The sequence below is a fragment of the Rattus norvegicus genome, chromosome 1 (assembly GCF_021556685.1).
Source record: "Rattus norvegicus strain SHRSP/BbbUtx chromosome 1, alternate assembly SHRSP_T2T, whole genome shotgun sequence".
In the NCBI taxonomy this organism is placed as follows: Eukaryota; Metazoa; Chordata; class Mammalia; order Rodentia; family Muridae; genus Rattus; species Rattus norvegicus.
In genome coordinates this window covers 122,551,468-122,566,288 of record NC_141534.1, presented here as the reverse complement: position 1 = coordinate 122,566,288, position 14,821 = coordinate 122,551,468, and the positions used below count along the sequence as shown (strand labels likewise).

At 41.7% G+C, this 14,821-nt stretch overlaps 6 non-coding genes across 6 annotated transcripts; all 6 read left to right on the top strand.

Moving 5' to 3' along the window:
* The first annotated feature begins 299 nt into the window (after nt 1-299).
* LOC120100320 (small nucleolar RNA SNORD116) lies at nt 300-393 on the top strand. The gene has a single exon (XR_015655651.1). It is a non-coding gene; the product is annotated as a small nucleolar RNA SNORD116 (small nucleolar RNA).
* A 3,418-nt stretch (nt 394-3,811) lies between these two features.
* Nucleotides 3,812-3,904, top strand: LOC120100308 (small nucleolar RNA SNORD116). The gene has a single exon (XR_015657093.1). It is a non-coding gene; the product is annotated as a small nucleolar RNA SNORD116 (small nucleolar RNA).
* Nucleotides 3,905-6,399: 2,495 nt separating this feature from the next.
* LOC120100333 (small nucleolar RNA SNORD116) lies at nt 6,400-6,492 on the top strand. The gene has a single exon (XR_015655685.1). It is a non-coding gene; the product is annotated as a small nucleolar RNA SNORD116 (small nucleolar RNA).
* A 2,519-nt stretch (nt 6,493-9,011) lies between these two features.
* LOC120100335 (small nucleolar RNA SNORD116) lies at nt 9,012-9,103 on the top strand. The gene has a single exon (XR_015655687.1). It is a non-coding gene; the product is annotated as a small nucleolar RNA SNORD116 (small nucleolar RNA).
* Nucleotides 9,104-11,377: 2,274 nt separating this feature from the next.
* LOC120100318 (small nucleolar RNA SNORD116) lies at nt 11,378-11,470 on the top strand. The gene has a single exon (XR_015655540.1). It is a non-coding gene; the product is annotated as a small nucleolar RNA SNORD116 (small nucleolar RNA).
* A 2,533-nt stretch (nt 11,471-14,003) lies between these two features.
* On the top strand, nt 14,004-14,096 carry LOC148007675 (small nucleolar RNA SNORD116). The gene has a single exon (XR_015657087.1). It is a non-coding gene; the product is annotated as a small nucleolar RNA SNORD116 (small nucleolar RNA).
* Nucleotides 14,097-14,821: the final 725 nt, after the last annotated feature.

Sequence of the window (14,821 nt, the reverse complement as noted above, 5' to 3'; positions counted from 1 at the left end):
GCCTTTTGTGGATACTGACTTGCTCGAAGGCTCTAGACAGCATAGGTAAGGAAATGATGATTTGCCCGAAGAACTCAAGTTGCTCAGGTATTGTTGGATGTGGCTGGAGCTGTCATACAGACATCCTGTACCTTCGCACCTGGAGCATATATTTGGTGTATCCAAGCTCCCACATCTGGAGCTAGGGTCCATTGCTCCCTGCTAATGGATATGGAATATCATGCAGTGCCTTGCACTTCCCAAAGCAAGGGTAGTACACAGTATCTGTTCATCTTTGTGCAAGGCAGTTCAGTATGCCTGGATCGATGATGATTCCCAGTCAAACATTCCTTGGAAAAGCTGAACAAAATGAGTGAAAACTCAGCACCGCAACTGTCATCGGAAATGAGGTCCGGCACCTTGTGTCAGCCAGGTCTCATGCATGTCAGAAACAGGCTAGCCAACATTTCTATTGCCCTTGCTATCCTTGTTGTCTAGCCAGACTCCTGCAGTCAGGCCTTGCTTTGTTTACTGTATGAGAAACTTTGGCCTAGGTCAAGAATCCCCCTTTTGTTGTATTTGGATTAGTTCTCTGTGGTTGATGAGACACTTGGCAGGGACATTAGTAGGTACTCCTGTTTCTGTAGGCAACACTCTGCATCCCAATATAAGGTGCAGTGTGAGGCAGATGTAGGAATAGCAGTCGCATCAAAGTGTGTCTCTGCACATTGAAATGCACGAAAGAAGGATAAGCCTTCTCAGAACCCTTGATATGAATTGCTTCCTGATGTTTTGCTGTAATGGAAGACACTCAAGTGCAAGTTGCTGGTTTCATTTTCAGTTCAGACTTTTTTAAGTCTGAAACTTTTTTTTTTATTAACTTGAGTATTTCTTATATACATTTCTAGTGTTATTCCCTTTCCCGGTTTCCGGGCAAACATCCCCCTCCCCCCTCCCCTTCCTTATGGGTGTTCCCCTCCCCACCCTCCCCCCATTGCGGCCCTCCCACCAACAGTCTAGTTCACTGGGGGTTCAGTCTTAGCAGGACCCAGGGCTTCCCCTTCCACTGGTGCTCTTACTAGGATATTCATTGCTACCTATGAGGTCAGAGTCCAGGGTCAGTCCATGTATAGTCTTTAGGTAGTGGCTTAGTCCCTGGAAGCTCTGGTTGCTTGGCATTGTTGTACATATGGGGTCTCGAGCCCCTTCAAGCTCTTCCAGTTCTTTCTCTGATTCCTTCAACGGGGGTCCTATTCTCAGTTCAGTGGTTTGCTGCTGGCATTTGCCTCTGTATTTGCTGTATTCTGGCTGTGTCTCTCAGGAGAGATCTACATTCGGCTCCTGTCGATCTGCACTTCTTTGCTTCATCCATCTTGTCTAATTGGTTGGCTGTATATGTATGGGCCACATGTGGGGCAGGCTCTGAATGGGAGTTCCTTCAGTCTCTGTTTTAATCTTTGCCTCTCTCTTCCCTGCTAAGGGTATTCTTGTTCCCCTTTTAAAGAAGGAGTGAAGCATTCACATTTTGATCATCTGTCTTGAGTTTCATTTGTTCTAGGCATCTAGGGTAATTCAAGCATTTGGGCTAATAGCCACTTATCAATGAGTGCATACCATGTATGTCTTTCTGTGATTGGGTTAGCTCACTCAGGATGATATTTTCCAGTTCCAACCATTTGCCTACAAATTTCATAAAGCCGTTGTTTTGATAGCTGAGTAATATTCCATTGTGTAGATGTACCACATTTTCTGTATCTATTCCTCTGTTGAAGGGCATCTGGGTTCTTTCCAGCTTCTGGCTATTATAAATAAGGCTGAGATGAACATAGTGGAGCACGTGTCTTTTTTATATGTTGGGGCATCTTTTGGGTACATGCCCAAGAGACGTATAGCTGGATCCTCAGGCAGTTCAATGTCCAATTTTCTCAGGAACCTCCAGTCTGATTTCCAGAATGGTTGTACCATTCTGCAACCCCACCAACAATGGAGGAGTGTTCCTTTTTCTCCGCATCCTCGCCAGCATTTGCTGTCACCTGAGTTTTTGATCTTAGCCATTCTCACTGGTGTGAGGTGAAATCTCAGGGTTGTTTTGATTTGCATTTCCCTTATGACTAAAGATGTTGAACATTTCTTTAGGTGTTTCTCAGCCATTCGGCATTCCTCAGCTGTGAATTCTTTGTTTAGCTCTGAACCCCATTTTTTAATAGGGTTATTTATCTCCCTGCGGTCTAACTTCTTGAGTTCTTTGTATATTTTGGATATAGGGCCTCTATCTGTTGTAGGATTGGTAAAGATCTTTTCCCAATCTGTTGGTTGCCGTTTTGTCCTAACCACAGTGTCCTTTGCCTTACAGAAGCTTTGCAGTTTTATGAGATCCCATTTGTCGATTCTGGATCTTAGAGCATAAGCCATTGGCGTTTTGTTCAGGAATTTTTTTCCAGTGCCCATGTGTTCCAGATGCTTCCATAGTTTTTCTTCTATTAGTTTGAGTGTGTCTGGTTTGAACTGGAGGTCCTTGATTCACTTGGACTTAAGCTTTGTACAGGGTGATAAGCATGGATCGATCTGCATTCTTCTACATGTTGACCTCCAGTTGAACCAGCACCATTTGCTGAAAATGCTATCTTTTTTCCATTGGATGGTTTTGGCTCCTTTGGCAAAAATCAAGTGACCATAGGTGTGTGGGTTCATTTCTGGGTCTTCAATTCTGTTCCATTGGTCTATCTGTCTGTCTGTACCAATACCATGCAGTTTTTATCACTATTGCTCTGTAATACTGCTTGAGTTCAGGGATAGTGATTCCCCCTGAAGTCCTTGTATTGTTGAGGATAGTTTTAGCTATCCTGGGTTTTTGTTATTCCAGATGAATTCACAAATTGTTCTGTCTAACTCTTTGAAGAATTGTATTGGTATTTTGATGTGGATTGCACTGAATCTGTAGATTGCTTTTGGTAAAATGGCAATTATTACTATATTAATCCTGCCAATCCATGAGCATGGGAGATCTTTCCATCTTCTGAGGTCTTCTTCAATTTCTTTCTTCAGTGTCTTGAAGTTCTTATTGTACAAATCTTTTACTTGCTTGGTTAAAGTCACACCGAGGTACTTTATATTGTTTCGCTCTATTATGAAGGGTGTCGTTTCCCTAATTTCTTTCTCGGCTTGTTTCTCTTTTGTGTAGAGGAAGGCTACTGATTTATTTGAGTTAATTTTATACCCAGCCACTTTGCTGAAGTTGTTTATCAGCTTTAGTAGTTCTCTGGTGGAACTTTTGGGATCACTTAAATATAATATCATGTCATCTGCAAATAGTGATATTTTGACCTCTTCTTTTCCGATCTGTATCCCTTTGATCTCCTTTTGTTGTCTGATTGCTCTGGCTAGAATTTCAAGAACTATATTGAATAAGTAGGGAGAGAGTGGGCAGCCTTGTCTAGTCCCTGATTTTAGTGGGATTGCTTCAAGTTTCTCTCCATTTAGTTTAATGTTACAACTGGTTTGCTGTATATGGCTTTTACTATGTTCAGGTATGGGCCTTGAATTCCTATTCTTTCCAGGACTTTTATCATGAAGGGGTGTTGAATTTTGTCAAATGCTTTCTCAGCATGTAATGAAATGATCATGTGGTTTTGTTCTTTCAGTTTGTTTATATAATGAATCATGATCCTTTGGGACCTGGTTCAGGCTCACTGCCTATGGCTACTCTTGTGATTGGAGAATAGGCCCATTGGTTCGTGGTAAAGATGTAAATGTCTTGAATTCTGTTCGCTCACCAAACCTGATCTATTTTGAGTACACTAAGTGTCATGGCAGTGGGTACACTACCGTGCTTGGATCGATGATGATTTCCAATAAAACATTCCTTGGAAAGCTGAACAAAATGAGTGAAAACTCAATACCGCCACTATCATCGTGACTGAGGTCCAGACCTGGGATCACAAATGTCACTGAGGGACTCACATGGCCTCCATTCATCTTGCCAGACTTGGATCCAGTGAGAGAGCCTTCAGAATGTTCTTTGCTTTCCTAAATCACCAGCAATAATGGCCTATATCAAGGCTTCACCTTTTGCGGTAGTGATAACATGCTTTCGGGTTGAGGACATCATTGTCAGTATCTTGGAATTTAGCCCTACCGACTCCATCCAGCAATAATGTCATGTAGGCTGTGAGGCAAATGTAAGTATAGTGGGGGCAGCATAGTTACAAAATATACACTGGAATGTCACGAACTGTGTTTCTGTCCCTGTCTGAAACCTTCGCATGAATGATAGCCCTTCTGTTTCATAAAACAGAGATACATAACGGGAAGGTCACAGGCGACATGTGGAATGAGGCAGTAGCAATTCTCAGGTACTATGGGAATGTGGACTCTTACTGTGTGAAAACAAACCTCTGTTTTCTTGAAAGACTGATTGTGGCCATGGCAATTAGGTTGGAAAGTGAGCCTTGGAATTTAAAGGGTTGGCATGAAACCTTCTGGTCTGTGGATTCTAGAAGTGCATGCTTTCAAATTTCTCAGGATCAATACCACCTTCATGGATTTATGGAGGACACCCATTTTAGTCCTAGTTTCTATGTTTATTGTTGGGACATTTTTTGTCAGTCTATCCAGCTAGTTTGCCAGCATCTCTTATGGATTGACTGTACCAAAGATGGTCTGGAAATATATATGATCCTCTTCTAGGATCTAAGAATGTGTGCATGCAAGTTTGTTTCTTACACAAAGTCGTTCTAGGGATTTTATATTTTGGTATGGCCGTACAAGATAGGCATGGAGTGTGTGTGGGTTTATCTTTCTTTCTGGTTTTTGATGTGGCCTTGCTGAAGTTTAACTCGTCATTTTGGCTATGTGTTTTGGGGCTGACGGTAAGTCCTGTAATCGTAGACATTGTTCTTTTCTCCAAGCAAATATCAACAAGAAATTGTGTTTCCAATTGATTAGGAAAGTGTGCTGTATGCTTAGTATCATGCTCTTTATAATTACATATGTCTCAGTGACTACAGGTTATGATTGTGTTTGGTAACTTGAGAGTGTTTGAACAGACACTTTCTCTTTGGTGATCAATGTCAGATACCATAGCAATAGTACTCACATGAATTTAGTAGCAGTCAAAACCTGAATAGGAGATATATGAGCATGGACAGAGAAAGAGACATAGATACATAACGGGAAGGTTACAGGTGACATGTGGAATGAGGCAGTAGCAATTCTCAGGGACTATGGGAATGTGGACTCTTACTGTGTGAAAACAAACCTCTGTTTTCTTGAAAGACTGATTGTGGCCATGTCAATTAGGTCAGAAAGAGAGATATGGAATATAAAGTGTTGGCATGTATCCTTCTTTTTGGTGAGAGAGAGAGAGAAGGAGAGAGAGAGGGGGGTGAAGTGGAAAAGAGGACAATGTTATATTAAAGCAGATATCTTGATTGACAGGAAAAGGAAACCAAATAGAGAGAATGTGAGTGAGAAACAGAGAAGCAGGGAGTAACACTGCAAGACAATTTCAGAGAGAAAGAGAAGAAGAGAGATAGAGACAGAGTACTTAAATAGTCCGTTCATCTAATGTGGATGAGAACCTTATATGCTATTTGAATCGGGTCTCATCGAAGGCAGAGTAGGACTAATAGGTGTAGTATGTCATGAGTATGGAGGGTGCTCCGATTGTGGCCAAAGCTATTAAGATTCTGGTGGTTTCCATGGGAAGAGTAAGGCCTGATTTTCTCTGTCATATCCAGCTGAACTGAGATTTACTTATTTTTGTAGACAACTTCCATTAAGCCATATTAGTGGTCTCATTCTGTTGTGTACCTTGTGTCAATTTCTTTGGATGGTTTTCAAGTGATGTACATTCTACTGTAGTTTTCGTGATCAGGTGTTGGCTTTGTCCCATTTTAAGATCTTTGTTGCATGGTAACCTGCAGGAATTCGGTGATAGCATTGGGAAACTTATGTCCGCAAACAGTTCCTTGGTGGAAAAATATCTCTAATATGGATTGTGAGGGCAAAGATCTAGAGGAAGGAAGGAGTGCAGAGAGAGCCCAAGCATTCGATAAATTATGTACTAAACACAATGCATAACAGTGTCCGTGATTTGGGAAGGAATCCAATAAAGTTGGGGAATGTGGTATTTGCTTTACTTCCAGGGACAGAGTCCCTGTCTCATAACGGACAAGGATGGCTTGCAGAGGAACTGAGTATGTAACATCTCTTGCCTGAGGATACCTGAAGTGAAAGGTATGAAACACTTGAATTTCCAAAGGAACTCCAGGCTCACTGCCTATTGCTACTCCTGTGATTGGAGAATAGGCCCATTGGTTCATGGTAAAGGATGTGAATGTCTTGAATTCTGTTCGCTCGCCAAACCAGATCAATTTTGAATGCACTAAGTGTCATGGCAGGGGGTACACCAGCTTGCTTGGATTGATGATGATTTCCAATGAAATATTCCTTGGATTACTGAACAAAATGTGTGAAAACTCAATACCGCCACTATCATCATGACTGAGGTCCAGCACCTGGGATCACAAATGTCACCAGGGACTCACATGGCCTCCATTCTTCTTTCGAAATTTGGAGACAGAGAGCCTAGAATGTTCTTTCCTTGCCTAAATCACCAGAAATCATGGCCTATATCAAGGCTTCACCTTTTATTGTAGTTATAACATGCTTTCCGGTTGAGGAGATCATTGTCAGTATCTTGGAAGTTAGCCCTATCAACTCCATCAGCAATAATGTGCAGTAGGTTGTGAGGCAAATGTAAGTTTAGCGGGGGCAGCATAGTTCAAGAATGTACACTGGAATGTCAGGAAATGTGTTTCTGTCCCTGTCTGAAGCCTTCGCATGAATGATAACCCTTATGTTTCATAAAACAGAGATACATAACGGGAAGGTTACAGGCGACATGTGGATTAGGGCAGTAGCAATTCTCAGGAAATATGGGAATGTGGACTCCTCCTGTGTGAAAATAAAGCTCTGTTTTCTTGAAAGACTGATTGTGGCCATGGCCTTTAGGTTGGAAAGAGAGCCTTGGAATGTAAATGGTTGGTATGTAGCCTTCTTGTCTGTGGCTTCTAGAAGTGCATGCTTTCAAATATCCCAGGATTCATACCACCTTCATGGATGTATGGAGGACACTCATTTTAATCCTAGTTTCTATGTTTATTGTTGGGACATTTTTTGTCAGTGTACCCAGCTAGTTTGCCAGCAGTTCTTATGGATTGACTGTATCAAAGTTGGTTTGGACATACATCTCATCCTCTTCTAGGATCTAAGTATGTGAGCAGGCAACTTACTTCTTAAATACAGTCCTTCTGGGAATTTTATATTTTGGTATGGCCGTAAAAAGATAGGCATGGATTGTCTGTGGGATTATCTTTCCTTCAGTGGTTTTTGATGTGGCATTACTGATGGTTAACATGGCATTTTGGCTATGTGTCTTGGGGCTGATGGTAAGTCCTGAAATCGTAGACATTGTTCTTTTTTCCAAGCAAATATCAACAAGAATTTGTGTTTCCAATTTATTATGAAAGTGTGCTGTATGCTTAGGATCATGCTGTTTATAATTTCATATATCTCAGTGACTACAGGTTATGATTGTATTTGGTGACCTGAGAGGGTTTGAACAGACACTTTCTCTGTGGTATTCAATGTCAGACACCACAGCAATAGCACTCACATGAATTTAGTAGCAGTCAAAACCTGACTGCAGATATATGAGCATGGACAGACAGAGAGACAAAGAACAATTTTTGAAGAGGCTAAGCATGTGTGGGACAGAGGAAGACAGTGAGAGACAGAAAGAGACAGAGAGAGAGAGACAGAGAGAGAGAGAGCGAGAGCGAGAGAGAATGAGAGAGAGGGAGAGAGGGAGGGGGGTGAAGTGGAAAAGAGGACACTTGATATTAAAGCAGATATCTTGATTGAGTGAAATAAGGAAACAATATAGAGAGAATGTGAATGAGAAACAGAGAAGCAGGGAGAGTGACTGCAAGACAATTCCAGAGAGAAAGAGAAGAAGAGAGATAGAGACAGAGTACATAAGTAGCCCGTTCATCTAATGTGGATGAGATCTTATATGATATTTGAATCGGGTCTCATCGAAGGCAGAGTAGGTCTAATAGGTGTAGTATGTCATGATTATGGAGGGTGCTCAGATTGTGGCCAAAGCTATTAAGATTCTGGTGGTTTCAATGGGAAGAGTAAGGACTGATTGTGTCGGGGTTTTCCAGCTGAACAAAGATTTACTTATTTTTGTAGGAACCTTCCATTGGGCCTTGTTAGTGGTCTCATTCTGTTGTGTACCTTGTGCTAAATTCTTTGGATGGTTCTCAAGTGATGTACATACTACTGTAGCTTTCAGGATCAGATATTGACTTCGTCCCATTTTAAGGACTTTGTTGCAAGGTAACCTCCAGGTATTCGGTGATAGAATTGGAAACTTACGTACCCAAACAGTTCTTTGGGGGAACATATCTCTGATATGGATTGTGATGGCAAAGTTCTAGAGAGGGAAGTTGTGCTGAGAGCGCCCAAGTGTTCGATAAATTATGAACTAAAAACAATGCATCACAGTCTCCATGATTTGCAAAGAATCCAATAAAGTAAGGGAATGTGCTATTTGCTTTACTTTCAAGGAATGAGTCCCTGTCTCATACCGGACAACATGGCTTATAGAGGAACTGAGTACGAACATCAGTTTTAGTTGGATGAAGCCTAACATTGCCTGCCCTGAAGTCATCAGTTGAAGCTTTCTTCCCTGAGAAAACATGAAGTGAACGGTAAGAAATTCTTGAATTTCCGAAGGAACTCAAAGTCCGCAGGTGTTAATGGAGCTTGCAGGAGTTCCTAACCTTGAATCATGATCTTTTGGGACCTGGTTCAGGCTCACTGCCTGTGGCTACTCCTAGGATTGGAAAATAGGCCCATTGGTTCGTGGAAAAGGATGTGAATATCTTGAATTCTGTTTGCTCCGCAAACTTGATAAATTTGAGTACACTAAGTGTCATGGCAGAGGGTACACCAGTGTGCTTGGATCGATGATGATTTTCAATAAAACATTGCTTGGAAAGCAGAACAAAATGAGTAAATCTCAATACCGCCACTATCATCGTGACTGAGGTCCAGCTCCTGGGATCACAAATGTCACTAGGGACTCACATGGCCTCCATTCATCTTGGGAGACTTTGATCCTTTGAGAGAGCCTTCAGAATGTTCTTTGCTTGCAGGAAATGTGTTTCTGTCCCTGTCTGAAGCCTTCGCATGAATGATAACCCTTCTGTTTCATAAAAAAGAGATACATAACGGGAAGGTTACAGGCGACATGTGGAATGAGGCAGTAGCAATTCTCAGGAACTACGGGAATGTGGACTCTTCCTGTGTGAAAACAATGCTCTGTTTTCTTGAAAGACTGATTGTGGCCATGGCAATGAGGTTGGAAAGAGAGCCTTGGAATTTAAAGTGTTGGCTTGTATGCTTCTTGTCGGAGGATTCAAGAAGTACAAGCTTTCAAATGTCCCAGGATTCATACCACCTTCATGGATGCATGGAGAACACCCATTTTAATCCTTGTTTCTATGTTTATTGTTGGGACATTTTTTGTCAGTCTATCCAGGTAGTTTGCCAGCAGTTCTTATGGATTGACTGTACCAAAGATGGTCTGGACATACATCTCCTCCTCTTCTAGGACCTAAGATTGTGAGCATGCAAGTGTGTTTATTATACACAGTCCTTCTAGGAATTTTATATTTTGGTATGGGCGTACAAGATAGGCATGGAGCGTCTGTGGGATTATATTTCCTTATGGTTTTGATTTGGCCTTGCTGAAAGTTAACTTGTCATTTTCGCTATGTGTTTTGGGGCTGATAAGTCCTGTAATCTTAGATATTTTTCTTTTATCCAAGCAAATTTCAACAAGAAATTGTGTTCAAATTGATTATGAAAGTGAGCTGTATGCTTAGGATCATGCTGTTGATAATAACAGATATCTCAGTGACTTCAGGTTTTGCTTGTGTTTTGTGACCTGAGAGGGTTTGAATAGACACTTTCTCTGTGGTGATCAATGTCAGATACCACAGCAATAGCACTCACATGAATTTAATAGCAGTCAAAACCTCAATAGGAGATATATGTGCATGGACAGAGAAAGAGAGAAAGAACAATTTTTGAAGTGGCTAAGCATGTGTGAGAGAGAGGAAGACAGTGAGAGACAGGAAGAGACAGAGAGAGGGGGGGAGAGAGAGGGGGGTGAAGTGGACAAGAGGACACAATGATATTCAAGCAGATATCTTGATTGACAGAAATAAGGAAACCAATTAGAGAGAATGTGAGTGAGAAACTGAGAAGCTAGAGAGTCACTGCAAGTCAATTTCAGAGAGAAAGAGAAGAAGCGAGATAGAGACAGAGTACTTAAGTAGTCCATTCATCTAATGTGGATGAGAAACTTATATGATATTTGTATCGGGTCTCATCGAAGGCAGAGTAGGAATAATAGGGGTAGTATGTCATGATTATGGAGGGTGCTCCGATTGTGGCCAAATCTATTAAGAATCTGGTGGTGTCCATGGGAAGAGTAAGGCCTGATTGTCTCTGGGATATCCAGCTGAACTAAGATTTACTTATTTTTGTAGGCACTTTCCATTGAGCCTTGTTACTGGCCTCATTCTATTGTGTACCTTGTGCCAATTTCTTTGGATGGTTCTCAAATGATGTACTGTAGTTTTCGGGATCAGATATTGGCTTCGTCCCATTTTAAGAACTTTGTTGCATGTTACCTCCAGGAATTTGGTGATAGAATTGGGAAACTTATGTCCCTAAACAGTTCCTTGGAGGAAAAATATCTCTGATATGGATTGTGAGGGCAAATTCCTAGAGGACGGAAGGAGTGCTGAGAGAGCCCAAGTGTTCGATAAATTATGAACTAACCACAATGCATCACAGTCTCCATGATTTGCAAGAAATCCAATAAAGTGGGGGAATGTGCTATTTGCTTTACTTTCAGGGACAGAGTCCCTGTCTCATTCCGGACAAGGACGGCTTGCAGAGGAACTGAGTATGGAACATCAGATGAAGTTGGAAGAAGCCTAACATTGCCTGCCCTGATGTCATCAGTTGAAGCTCTCTTGCCTGAGGATACCTGAAGTGAAAGGTAAGAAACACTTGACTTTCCAAAGGAACTCAAAATGCCCAGGTGTTGATGGAGCTGGCAGGAGTTCCCAACCTTGAATCATGATCCTTTGGGACGTGGTTCAGGCTCACTGCCTGTGGCTACTCCTGTGATTGGAGAATAGTCCCATTGGTTCGTGGTAAAGGCTGTGAATGTCTTGAATTCTGTTCGCTCACCAATCGTGATCTATTTTGAGTACACTAAGTGTCATGGCAGGGGTACACCAGCGTGCTTGGATCGATGATGATTTCCAATAAAACATTCCTTGGAAAACTGAACAAAATGAGTGAAAACTCAATACCGCCACTATCATCGTGACTGAGGTCCAGACCTGGGATCACAAATGTCACTGAGGGACTCACATGGCCTCCATTCATCTTGCCAGACTTGGATCCAGTGAGAGAGCCTTCAGAATGTTCTTTGCTTTCCTAAATCACCAGCAATAATGGCCTATATCGAGTCTTAACCTTTTATTGTAGTGATAACATGCTTTCCGTTTGAAGAGATCATTGTCAGTATCTTGGAAGTTATCCCTAACAACTCCATCCAGCAATAATGTACACTCGGCTGTGAGGCAAATGTAAGTTTAGCAGGGGCATCATAGCTCCACAATGTACACTGGAATGTCAGGAAATGTGTTTCTGTCCCTGTCTGAAGCCTTCGCATGAATGATAACCCTTCTGTTTCAGAAAACAGAGATACATATAGGGAAGGTTACAGGCGACATGTGGTATGAGGCAGTAGCAATTCTCAGGAACTATGGGAATGTGGACTCTTTCTGTGTGAAAACAAAGCTCTGTTTTCTTGAAATACTGATTGTGGCCATGGCAATTAGGTTGGAAAGAGAGGCTTGGAGTATAAAGGCTTGGCATGTAACCTTCTTGTCGGTGGCTTCTAGAAGTGCATGCTTTCAAATGTCCCAGGATTCATACCACCTTCATGGATGTATGGAGAACACCCATTTTAATCCTAGTTTCTATGTTTATTGTTGGGACATTTTTTGTCAGTCTATCCAGGTAATTTGCGAGCAGTTCTTATGGATTGACTGTACCAAAGATGGTCTAGACCTACATCTCCTCCTCTTCTAGCATCTACGAATGTGAGCATGCAAGTTTGTTTCTTACACACAGTCCTTCTAGGAATTTTATATTTTGGTAATGCTGTAGAATATAGGCATGGAGTGTCGGTGGGATTATCTTTGCTTATGATTTTGATGTGGCCTTGCTGAAGGTTAACTTGGCATTTTGGCTATGTGTTTTGGGGCTGATGGTAGTCCTGTTATCTTAGGCATTGTTCTTTTCTCCAAGCAAATATCAACAAGAAATTGTGTTTCAAATTGATTATGAAAGTGAGCAGTATACTTAGGATCATGCTGTTGATAATAACATATATCTCAGTGACTACAGGTTATGATTGTTTTTGGTGAGATGAGAGGTTTTGAACAGACACTTTCTCTGTGGTGATCAATGTCAGATACCACAGCAATAGCACTCACATGAATTTAGTACCAGTCAAAACTTCAATAGGAGATATATGAGCATGGACAGAGAAAGAGAGGAAGAACAATTTTTGAAGAGGCTAAGCATGTGTGAGAGAGAGGAAGACAGTGAGAGATAGAAAGAGACAGAGAGAGAGACAGAGAGAGAGTTAAAGAGAGAGAGAGAGAGAGAGAGAGAGAGGTGGGGGAGAGAGGGGGGTTGAAGTGGAAAGGAGGACACTGTGACATTAAAGCAGATATCTTGATTGACAAAATAAGGAAACCAAATAGAGAAAATATGTGAGTGAGAAACTGAGAAGCTAGGAGAGTCACTGCAAGTCAATTTCAGAGAGAAAGAGAAGAAGCGAGTTAGAGAAATAGTACTTAAGTAGTCCATTCATCTAATGTGGATGAGAATCTTACATGATATTTGAATTGGTTCTCATAGAAGGCAGAGCAGGACTAATAGGTGTAGTATGTCATGATTATGGAGGGTGCTCCGAATGTGGCCAAAGCTATTAAGATTCTAGTGGTTACCATGGGAAGAGTAAGGCCTGATTGTGTCTGGCATATCCAGCTGAACTAAGATTTACTTATTTGTGTAGGCAACTTCCATTCAGCCATGTTAGTGGTCTCATTCTTTTGTGTAACTCGTGCAAATTTCTTTGGATGGTTCTCAAGTGATGTATATACTACTGTAGTTTTCGGGATCAGACATTGGCTTCGTCCCATTTTAAGAACTTTGTTGCATGGTAACATCCAGGAATTCGGTGATAGAATTGGGAAACTCATGTCCCCAAACAGTACCTTGGTGGAAAAATATCTCTGATATGGATTGTGAGGGCAAATTTGTAGAGGACGGAAGGAGTGCTGACAGAGCCCAAGTGTTCGATAAATTATGAACTAACCACAATGCATTACAGTCTCCATGATTTGCAAGGAATCCAATAAAGTGGGGGAATGTGCTATTTGCTTTACTTTCAGGGACAGAGTCCCTGTCTCATAACGGACAAGGACGGCTTGCAGAGGAACTGAGTATGGAACATCAGATGAAGTTGGAAGAAGCCTAACATTGCCTGCCCTGAAGTCCTCAGTTGAGCTCTCTTGCCTGAGGATACCTGAAGTGAAAGGTAAGAAACACTTGACTTTCCAAAGGAACTCAAAGTGCTCAGGTGTTGATGGAGCTCGCAGGAGTTCCCAAACTTGAATCATGATCCTTTGGGACCTGGTTCCCGCTCACTCTCTGTGGCTACTCCTGTGATTGGAGAATAGGCCCATTGGTTCGTGGTGAAGGATGTGAATGTCTTGAATTTTTTTCGCTCCCCAAACCTGATCTATTTTGAGTACACTAAGTGTCATGGCAGGGGGTACACCAGCATGCTTGGATCGATGATGATTTCCAATAAAACATTCCTTGGAAAGCTGAACAAAATGAGTGAAAACTCAATACCGCCACTATCATCGTGACTGAGGTCCAGCACCTGGGATCACAAATGTCAGTGAGGGACTCACATGGCCTCCATTCATCATGCGAGACTTGGATCCAGTGAGAGAGCCTTCAGAATATTCTTTGCTTGCCTAAATCTCCAGAAATCATGGCCTAAATCAAGGCTTCACATTTTGCTGTAATGATAACATGCTTTCCGGTTGAGGAGATCATTGTCAGTATCTTGAAAATTAGCCCTACCAACTCCATCAGCAATAATGTACAGTAGGTTTTGAGGCAAATGTAAGTTAAGCGGGGGCAGCATAGTTCCACAATGTACACTGGAATGTCAGGAAATGTGTTTCTGTCCTTGTCTGAAGCCTTTGCATGAATGATAACACTTCTGTTTCATAAAGCAGACATACATAACGGGTAGGTTACAGGCGACATTTGGAATGAGGCAGTAGCAGTTCTCAGGAACTATGGGAATGTGGACTCTTTCTGTGTGAAAACAAAGCTCTGTTTTCTTGAGAGGCTGATTGTGGCCATGGCAATTAGTTTGGAAAGAGAGCCTTAGAATTTAAAGTGTTGGCATGTAGCCTTCCTGGCGGTGGATTCTGTAAGTGCATGCTTTCAAAAATCCCAGGATTCATACCACCTTCATGGATGTATGGAGAACACCCATTTTAATCCTAGTTTCTATGTTTATTGTTGGGACATATTTGTCAGTCTATCGAGGTAGTTTGCGAGCCGTTCTTATGGATTGACTGTACCA